Source organism: Hyperolius riggenbachi, chromosome 8 (genome assembly GCF_040937935.1).
Source record: "Hyperolius riggenbachi isolate aHypRig1 chromosome 8, aHypRig1.pri, whole genome shotgun sequence".
Classification (NCBI taxonomy): Eukaryota; Metazoa; Chordata; class Amphibia; order Anura; family Hyperoliidae; genus Hyperolius; species Hyperolius riggenbachi.
In genome coordinates, this window is record NC_090653.1 from 160,811,321 (window position 1) to 160,822,414 (window position 11,094).

Genomic DNA, 11,094 nt, shown 5'->3' on the forward strand with positions numbered 1-11,094 from the left:
ATCCACTCTTACCAAATGTATGTAGCATAAGGGTACATTTAGTGAATATATTGAATGAATCAGAAGTCCCTTATATTACATAAAAATGGTTGAAAAAGTTTGGAGCATTAGTGGCCACCAGACGCAATCCAGCAAGTTGCCAATCATGCTAGAATCACACACTAAGATCAGTACTTCTGTTCCACCCCTCAAAACATTGTCTCTTGCTATCCATGGCGGTGCATACCGCCTTTGGAACCGTCGTGGAATACTCACTGTCGTATACACACAGATTGCAGCTACCTTTGGTCCACAACTAATGTTTATACACAGTGTGCCTCTGTCTCTCATGTGATTTGGAATTCTGTAGTGGTGTCCATATGTACAGTCCGCAACTGTGAAGACACTTATTGACTGAGTAATAAACAGATATTGTTCATATAAAGCCGCGTGTTCTATGCTCGGTGGAAGTTGCCAATCACGCCGCTCCTGCTTACTCAATGAAGACTCTGCTGTACAAGATAAGCCAGTAGTCATGTGTGTCAGAGGCTTAATCATCATGTGACTGATGATTGGAGTGCTTTTGGTGGAAGTATCATCATTATCACTACTACAACAGGGATGAGAAAAGGGGGGGTTCTGCCTAGGCTTAAAAAAAAAACAAAAAAAAGACAGTACTATAAACTTCTACACAAATATTTCCCAGAATATATTATCCTATTCCCAAATATGAAAAGTAATTAAGTTAGTTTTGTTCTTAAAGTGGACCTGAACTCTTTCACAGGATGGAAGGAAACCAGAGAGAAATGCACTTGGTATGTATTTAGAGTGTTTAGCCTCTCTAATTCTCCTACGTTGTAATTTTATCTCAGCTGAGTCAGCTGGCTGCCACAGCAGAGCAGCTAATTAACACAGGATGTTAACAATATGTCTGTTTCCATGAAAGCAAGAAGTAGACACACTGCAGATTTATTGCAGGATTTGTATCAACTGTAACTGATTACAGCCTTTTCTTTAAACGTTAGTATGTTGTTGCTTATCTTTTATAGCAGAGAGGAAGATCTGAGTTCAGGTCCACTATTATAACATGATGATCGCAGCAATACAGGGGCCCTTATTTACAAAAGATAGAGAGCAATGAAAGTTCTGTGTAATCCAGCAGACCTGGAGTGGATTCTCTTTAAATGGTCGGTCATCGGGTGTCAAAAATAAGCAACCCTAGCCTGTTTCATAACAGATCATAGTGAGGACCGCTTTTTTTAGACACATGTACACCTGCCATGCAAAATATTTACAATAGATCTCCACAGTCCTAGTTTATTTCAAAATGTTCTTACAGCAGGCGAGTAGGTTACTGCAATCACAGAACTGCTACTTCACTCACCTCGCATGGTCTGATATGACACAGGTGAAAGGTATATATTTACCCCAGGTTTGAAGAATCACACAGACTCTCCATTGGTCTCTATCTCTAGTTAATAAGGGTGTGTGCTTTAAATGTTCTCTCGAATGTGTATCACCATCACAACCTATGTAGCATTCCTGCTGTATTCTTACATATTACTATATGTATCATCTGCCTTTATGGCCATGGTCCAACCAGTCTAGTCAGTGAGGTGGATTTACTAATGTCCTCCTCAATTGAAGAACTTAAATGATCCAGCAAGAAGTTGCTGCCATTTGGTAAGTGTGCAACTGCACAATTCATTAACCTTTCTGAAATCCTCACCACTGTGCAAAGGTTAGAATAGTTTGCCACCTAACTTAAAACAATAGAAATCTCCAGTTCAAGATTGCCAGACCACTCAAGTTCTTCAGTGTTCCCCACCTCAGTAAATGAACTGAATAGAACACTGCATGCATAGCTGACACAAGAGTGTCACAAAATAGTGAAACCTGCAGTGTGCAGCGAGGGTCAGTCCCGCCAGTGCTACAGTTTGGGAAACACTTCAATAAATATTAGAAATTAAACAATAAAACAGAGCAGCCAAAATACCCCCAAGTCACAGATGGCAGCAGAAATGTATGAACAGTATCAGTATGCGGCGCTGCACAACTGCTTTCATGTGTTCAGCACAGTTCTGCAGAATAGTTTAAAGATACTGGAAATTCACTGAAAAGTCTTTAACATGTTCACTCCACTCCATTTTTAGTGCTTCCCCTCTAACACCAGTGTTACGTGATGTGGAAGGGATAGTTATGGTGCAGAGCACATCAAAGCAGCTTCAAGTAATGTCAAGAGACCAGGTTTTCGATCTTCATCAGCAGCACCGCCTCCGACTCTGAAACGTATACAGGTAGTACATGAGTAATGTAAAATATAACAAGAGTTTTCTTGCATAACATATAATAACTTGTCATAAATTCATATAAATAATGTAAAAATAAAATCTGTGATTGTGTCTTTTCCCTTTATACAACCTTGGCAATTCTAAAGGACCCGTTCAAACAGAGGCGGTAAAAAGGGTGCTGCAGGCCCCTTGGAAAGAAGGCGCCACCAGAGGCGCCCATTATAAATTCTGCAATTAGCGGCATTGGGAGGAAATTTGGACACCTGGAGTTGACCGGTAAAATAGCAAGTGCTTCCTGCTAAGTAATGCTGCAATTTGCATAGCCGGAAATTTTGGTGACACCGGGTGCCCAAGTTTCCTCCCAATGCAGCTACTTGTAGCTTTGCAGCGCAGAGGGTGTAAAGGTTTAGGTTTTGAGATATTGGGGGGGGGGGAGGGGAGTGATTTTACCGGTATTCTACTAGCGGCAATTTCCTGCTTCCTTTTTTTCCAGGTACCTTTATTACACAGATGCCTGTTCAGAAGCCTAAACACGGTTTTCTAGCGCCACACACTGTTAAAAGTTAGAGCTTTCAGTCTTTTCAGAGAGATTCAGTCTGTGCCTGACCCTTGCAGAATGAGCAGTGAATGCTGCAATCAAGGGTGCAACAACAACAGCCACACATACAGACAACCAATTCCCTGCCCTCAGTGCTTCTGGTCATGTGATCAGAATCAGAAATATTTTAATCACTAAGCATGACTGGGTCATGCCCGGAATTGGATTTGGCACATACAATTGCTCAGAGTAGAGATAAGACGTATGGATAACGATACAAACATGGGAATATAGATAGTAAAACAAGCAAGACAGGAGTACAAATTAGTAATTTAATAAACAGAAGTACAAAAGGAGAACAAAGGGTTCAGTTCCAAACAGTTTTACACTAGACAGTCCATTGATCTGACAGCTGCAGCTTTATTGGGAGTAGAAAGTGATGGGGGCAAGGGCTAAAGGTGAAATGGCCTGAAGGGAGTTCAAAAGGCTGATGTGAAAGGGGAAAAGGAGTTTCTATGTCTCAAAGTTCAGGTGGAGATGGCTGAAACCTGTGACCTGAATGGAGCAGACTGAAAAAGCGGTGACCAGGGTGTGAGGGGGTCACTGGCAATCCTCAGTGCTCTAGATCGTAGTCTGGAGTTGTGGAGGAGGTTGAGCGATGGGAGAGTTCTTCCTATGATTTTCTCCACTGATCTGATGGATTTGCAGTTGTTTATGTACAAGGAGTGCAGAATTATTAGGCAAGTTGTATTTTTGAGGAATAATATTATTGAACAACAACCATGCTCTCAATGAACCCAAAAAACTCATTTATATCAAAGCTGAATGTGCTGTGTGTGCAGGTGACTATTACGGTGCATAATTATTAGGCAACTTGACACAAAACAAATATATACCTATTTCAATTATTTATTTTTACCAGTGAAACCAATAACATCTCAACATTCACAAATATACATTTCTGACATTCAAAAACAAAACAGTAACCAATATAGCCACCTTTCTTTGCAAGGACACTCAAAAGCCTGCCATCCATGGATTCTGTCAGTGTTTTGATCTGTTCACCATCAACATTGTGTGCAGCAGCAACCACATGAGGTGTACTGTTTTCCCTCCTTGTAAATCTCACATTTTATGATGGACCACAGGTTCTCAATGGGGTTCAGATCTGGTGAACAAGGAGGCCATGTCATTAGTTTTTCTTCTTTTATACCCTTTCTTGCCAGCCACGCTGTGGAGTACTTTGACCCGTGTGATGGAGCATTGTCCTGCATGACAATCATGTTTTTCTTGAAGGATGCAGACTTCTTCCTGTACCACTGCTTGAAGAAGGTGTCTTCCAGAAACTGGCAGTAGGACTGGGAGTTGAGCTTGACTCCATCCTCAACCCGAAAAGGCCCCACAAGCTCATCTTTGATGATACCAGCCCAACCAGTACTCCACCTCCACCTTGCTGGCGTCTGAGTCAGACTGGAGCTCTCTGCCCTTTACCAATCCAACCACGGGCCCATCCATCTGGCCCATCAAGACTCCCTCTCATTTCATCAGTCCATAAAACCTTACAAAAATCAGTCTTGAGATATTTTTGGCCCAGTCTTGACATTTCAGCTTGTGTGTCTTGTTCAGTGGTGGTCGTCTTTCAGCCTTTCTTACCTTAGCCATGTCCTTGAGTATTGCACACCTTGTGCTTTTGGGCACTCCAATGATGTTGCAGCTCTAAAATATGGCCAAACTGGTGGCAAGTGGCATCTTGGCAGCTGCACGCTTGACTTTTCTCAGTTCATGGGCAGTTATTTTGCGCCTTGGTTTTTCCACACGCTTCTTGCGACCCTGTTGACTATTATGAATGAAACGTTTGATTGTTCGATGATCGCGCTTCAGAAGCTTTGCAATTTTAAGAGTGCTGCATCCCTCTGCAAGATATCTCACTATTTTTGACTTTTCTGAGCCTGTCAAGTCCTTCTTTTGACCCATTTTGCCAAAGGAAAGGAAGTTGCCTAATAATTATGCACACCTGATATAGGGTGTTGATGTCATTAGACCACACCCCTTCTCATTACAGAGATGCACATCACCTAATATGCTTAATTGGTAGTAGGCTTTCGAGCCTATACAGCTTGGAGTAAGACAACATGCATAAAGAGGATGATGTGGTCAAAATACTTATTTGCCTAATAATTCTGCACTCCCTGTAGACAGAGAGAGAGAACAGGCTCAGTGACAGGACACAGCCTTGCGGAGCCCCTGTGTTTGTTACCCTTGGTTGAGAGGCAACATACACAACCTTAACAACTTGGGACCTGTTGGTCAGGAAGTCTGTGATCCACAGGCACAGGGTGGGATGGACACTCAGTGCTACAAGATTTTTCTGAAGTATGTGGGGGCAGATGGTGTTCAAGGCCAAGCTGAAGTGTAGTAGAAGGATCCTGACATGTGAGTTTGATTTGTCCAGGTGGTTGTTTGTGAGCTCCAGGCAGATGTTGATGGCATTATTGGTGGATCTGTTTGCTCTATATCCGAACTGGAATGGATCCAGTAGGTTGAAGTAGAGAGCTTGAAGTGGGACAGGATCACTCTTTTGAAAGTTTTCATGATGATGGATGTTAGGGCCATGGGCCTGTGGTTAAGGTCAGAGTTTCCCTGATTTTTTAGGGACAGGCATGATAGTGAACTTTTTGAAGCACGAGGGTACTTTGCCCTCCTGAAGGGACTTCGTGTAGATGGAGGTGAAATGGGAGCGAGCTGCCATGAACAGGTTTTTAGGTAGGCTGGTGACACACCATCAGGTCCAGAGGCTTTCCTGATGTTCAATGTTGACAGGTGGAGTAGCACATTGGCCTCACTCACAGCTGGAGGTGGTGGCCTCAGGCCTAAGACATTGTCATCAGTGGTTGAGGTGTGGGCGGATGAGAACCTGTTTCGCCATAGGTGCCTCCTGAAGGTGGGAATGACGTTGATAAGGGAGTGGTCTGAGGAGCCTAGCGCTTTGTAAGCATCTTTCAGCACTGTGTAGCAGTAGTTGAGGCAGGGAACACACTTGACTTTCAGTTTTCCGCGCGCGTTTTTCTGCATACTTTTTCTGCACACTAAGTGTGTTTCCATGCAGGAAAACGCGCGCGTTTTTTCACAGCAGCTGATGTAATTGATACAGAAAACTGCCAAAATGTGCAGAATCAGGATGCAGAATGTCAGTTTTTTTTCTGCGCGCGAACAACACAGTAAGTGTGCACTAGCACATTGATTAACATGAGTTCTCAGTTTTTCTGTGCAGAAAACGCGCACGAAAACAGTTAAGTGTGTTCCCTCCCTCAGAGTTTTCAAGTTCCTGGTGGGTCAGGCCAGATGCTGCGAAGGTTCCTGGCGAAGGTTGGCCCTAATAAAGTCACCCATTCATATTGTGCAGGGGGTGTCTAACTTCAGCGTCAGGTGGAATGTACACCCCTACAAGGACGCAGGAGGAGAACTCCCTGGGTGAGTATTTCGGCCTGCAGTTGACAATTAGAAGTTCATGTTTAAAAAGGACCTCCACAGTAAATAAGAAAATCCGGCAGCCTGCATGTAAAAGAAAGTTATATTTACCCAAGAAGCCTACCTTACTACAGTAAATACCTCTGCGTTTTTCTCTGGGGAGAGGAGGCGGGGCCAGGCGCCGGAAGTCAGGTGATGCAAGGACTTCGGGACGACATCGCGGAACAAGGCGGGGCCAGGCGCCGGAAGTCAGGTGATGCAAGGACTTCGGGACGACATCGCGGAACAAGGCTTCTTGGGTAAATATAACTTTATTTTACTTGCAGACTGCCGGATTTTCTTATTTACTCTGGAGGTCCTCTTTAAGGGAACACTTCCTGGCTAGTACTGATGTGTTAGGGCACCATGAATGGCAGATATAAAAACAGATACCACCGCCCTTCTTTTTCCCTGAGAGGGCAGTGTTTTGGTCTGCCCGGCAAAGGCTGAAACTGGGAAGGTGAAGGGCATTGTCTAGAATGTCGTAATGCAGCCACGTTCATCCAAAAATTTAGGAGGGGACTTTTAACTGCAGAAGCCTCAGTTCATACAAAAAGAGTAACATTTAAGTTCTTTGATTTCTAGATTATCAAGTGGTACAGGTAGCCCCTGATCTACAAATTAATCAAGTAAACAAACGCCTCATACTTAGTCTGTCTTCATTTGCACGTTTTTTGTTATTAAATATTTTTGTTATCGTTTTATTTTGTTACTAGTAGACCTACGCCCGTTTGAAAACGGGCTCTAGGTCTCTCTTACTGCCGCCAGTCAGCGCGCACCCGTCCGCCGTGCACCCGCCTGCCGCATGCACGCGCACATCTGCCGTCCGGCCCGCACCCCCTGGCCCCGTCCTTCTCCTGTTCCGGCGGCTACACATGCACAGTAGCCAAAACACATGGGACACAGGGACAGGAGGATGACGCAGGGACAGTTAGGGTTTTATTACTTAGAATTTTACAGCAGTGTATAAACTTTTGCAAGCAGTCTAAAACTCAGTCCAAATATAGCGCTGTCAGAAAGTGAATCATTTATCCATACGTTCCAGTAAGAATAACACATGACGCAACTTACAAACAAATTCAAACTGGAAACAACCTCCTGGAACAGAACCTGTTTGTATGTGGGGGACTGCCTGTAATTTTAGATCTTTATTGGGTGATGGACTTTATCCTTTTGAGAGTATGCCTGTTGGGTGGCTCTGATTTTCATCCTGCTATTCACATTCATGTTGTCATGTACCTGACTGCCTTACAGCTCACTGCAACCCTGCCCAAAAAAAGTGAAGCATAAAATGGAGAAACCCAGCACAGAAGAAAGGAGCAGGGTTCATACTTATCCTTTCAGCTACAGAACTATTTCCAGTAGTTGTGCATCCGTTTCCGAATCGGATGTGGCACCTGTGCTGCTGCAAAGCTGCAGCCGAATCATTATAGGGATACTGCTAAATGCCATCCAGAATCACACCGGCAAGTGATTCAGACAGCATGCAATTGAACAGAATAGGCCGTGTTTCTCCATCAGGCTCGGATGCAGAGAAATACTGCATGTTCGTACCTATTGGAAACGACCCATGCTGTCATGATGGACCAATTAAGACACTGCTAACAACCAGAGACCTACAGTACTTTGATTTATACTGTATATACAGACATGCACACAGCTGTAGGCTAGCAGTTCCTCTAAAAAACTTGCTAATGGAAATATAATTCTTTATGAGAATATACGGGTGGATTCTGGCGCTCGATTCTGCGACCGATTGTTTTGCCCGCTCGATTCTCTTATCTTCTGCTCGTTTTTCTTCTCTTTTTTCAATTCACTTCAATGACAATTTGAGCGGCAAAACGATCGAACGGTGATCGGACATGTCAGAAATTATCTAACCGCCGATCTTATCAGCTCAGAATCAACCCGTGTAATCCCAGCATCAGACATTCTCTGAGTATCTAGCAGGCTGCCAGCCTCACAAATCACAGCATCAGGTCATTTGAAAGGACCTTATCAGAAACACGTTTCTGCAACGCTGATAGCCTGGGGCAAAACTGATATTTAACAGCACCTTTCCAAACAGTGTCTGTACTTTATGTGTGACACCAGCTTTTCAATGCAAATTCAGCAGAAGTGGAGTAATGAAGATCATAATATAAACTTGTTGTCACATCCAAGAAGACATGTGCACTGGACTGCTAAAGACAGTATTGTTCCTAAAGTCATAGAGTAAATAACTTCAGATTGTCTTCTACATGGCAAAAGTGTGACGTAAATGGAGAAATGCCATATTTCATTTGCACCACTGCAATAAGCCAACCATCAGGCATAAAATACATGTCAGATTATCACACAGTGAGTGACCCACTTCTACTAGGAGTGTCATGTTGTTGGATAGCTCAGTTATTGTGTATTGTGTGTAGATATAAAAGTGTTGCAATAGCCTGCAAAATGGGCATTAAGGCTGGTACACACGTTTAGATTTCATGGGGGATTTTCCTCTCAAGTGAGGGAACTGTTAAAATACAGATCGATCATCTGGCCAACGTTCACATGGGGTGGGCCAAGGAGCGCTTTGCCTCTATGCTGAAAATGTCAGCAATTGGCGCTGCTGCAGCCAGTGGCAGCTAAGTGGTACAACACTGGCGGCTCACATTCACAGGGTGTGGACCTAGGGGCACATTACCTCTATGCTGCAAGTGTCCACGCCTAGTGCTGCCACAGCCAGTGGCAACACAGGAGCATATGAACGCATTGCTGCTGGTGATTATTGTACTACATTCTGTTGTCTCCTCCCAAAAGTGATGACACCTGGCGTGAGCTGGGCGTACGGCTGAGACAAGGATGACCACTTTTCGATCTAGTAGTCAATTGGAAGTATCGATCGCACATACACACAGAACGGTTTACCAATTTTTCAAATGACAATTTCCAGCCCGCCCAATCTACTGGTACTTCCCATGAAGAAACAGACTAATATTGCCCTTCAAATCGAAAGCTGGCAATCGATGGGCTATTTTGTTTTATTTTATTTTTTTGACCGATCGGATCAACTGTCTCAATTGAAAGTCAGATCTGCTGTGATAATTGCATGGTATATACCAGCCTTTAGTAAAGTTTAGTGATAGCAAATGTATTTGTATCATGTAACCCAAGAGCATAATGTAGGTAAGAAAAACAAGATGTTGCATTAAAAAGGAATCTTTTTCACAATACATTAAAATGTATTATTTTTCTTGTGTTTCCTACATACAAAAAGAGATAGCAGACAGTGGATTTTATGACATTTGGACTATACTCTGGCTGCTTGTAGGAAGACACTAATAAATATAGAATGTTTTAGCCAATTGTCGTTTCTTTACATGTTATGATACTTTATTCCCAAGAAGAAAAAAAGCCTCATCTGTTTTACTTGGTATTGTCTGGTAAGGTCATTACACACACACGCTAGATTACGCTGAAACGAACAAGAAAAAAAAAGAGGAACTTCGAGGTGAAAAGACACTGACAAGCCACAATTATCGTCCACATAGGCAATGAAGATCTTTCGGACGACAATCTGTATTGGTTGGTAGGAAAAGATGATAAATGATCATTTGCATTCAAACACTGGTGTGCGGCTACCTAATGTAATCCTGCTTCCTCCAGTTTGATCTTCTGCTGCGGTAATGATCATCTCATATGTTACTACCTTCAAATTGTCCATATTGTTGTACATTTATCACACTGTCATCAGTGATCGTTCTTCTACAAACTACTGGTGTGGTGTGTGTAGGGAGTATTATATGTACCTTGTATGGGCACTGTTTGGCTGTATTTTCTACCCACACATGGACTGATTAACCACTTGACTGACTGAATTAGATTCCAGATATTTCAGTGCTTTAGGTATTAGAATGTGACTATTTAGTGAGTTTGGCATCTAGTCACTAGCCCCTTAACGCAGATCTAACGGACATATGTGCATCATATATGACAATTGAAATCATGTTACCTTCTTCCTCTTCTTTCCGTAAACACATTCTGCAAAACAAAATAAAAATTAGTTCAGGCAAAGCACCAGCAATCATTCCACTTCACATTGATTTGGTTAAAAAACTTTCCACAAACAAATAACACTCTGATGTCAGTTCTCATGCCATATTATAAAGTAATGCAAGAAATGTGCCAACCTCAAAATGTGGTTCCAGCTCTTAGAAGAAGTAAAACTGGAGTGCATTTAAGGACCCCGATGTCATTCATTCTCTTATACTATATTTTTTTTCCCTTTGCTTTTGTACCAGGCAGGCATTGCACCATAGAAAAACATGTCTCAAGTAATATTTAACTTACCTTTGAAGAACAAATGCCCATATAATATGCGCCAAAGCAACAGCATCCGCTACAATCCAGATGATGAGGTAATTCACTGGATCCTGCAAGAACAAAGAACATATCGCACTATTAAAAGGAGGAATACGCTGGTTTATGAAATCTTGGTGCTGACATGACCAGCAGCATTTATATACTACAAAAGATTACTTTTAAAAATAAAAACACTATTGAATGCAGATAGAATGCCTTTAACCACTTCCCATTCTATGACAGGAGTTTTAAAACCAAATTAGCTACTCTAAAGATTCCTGGACTAAAAACTGCTGTGATTGTGCATGCACCTCTCTCTCTCCCCCCCCCCCCCCCCCCCCCCCCCCCCCACACACACACACACACACATACACACACACACTCATGCCTGCATGTGTTTGAAGTTAAAGTGACAGTGTACCATTAAAAAAAAAGTCCGAGATCCACGCT

At 42.7% G+C, this 11,094-nt stretch overlaps 1 long non-coding RNA gene across 1 annotated transcript; it reads right to left on the reverse strand.

The window, feature by feature from the left end:
* Window positions 1-2,111: 2,111 nt before the first annotated feature.
* LOC137528368 (uncharacterized) lies at window positions 2,112-10,716 on the reverse strand. The gene is made up of 3 exons (XR_011023374.1): window positions 10,633-10,716; window positions 10,295-10,323; window positions 2,112-2,261 (listed from the first exon to the last, which is right to left on the reverse strand). It is a non-coding gene; the product is annotated as an uncharacterized lncRNA (long non-coding RNA).
* Between the last annotated feature and the right edge of the window lie 378 nt (window positions 10,717-11,094).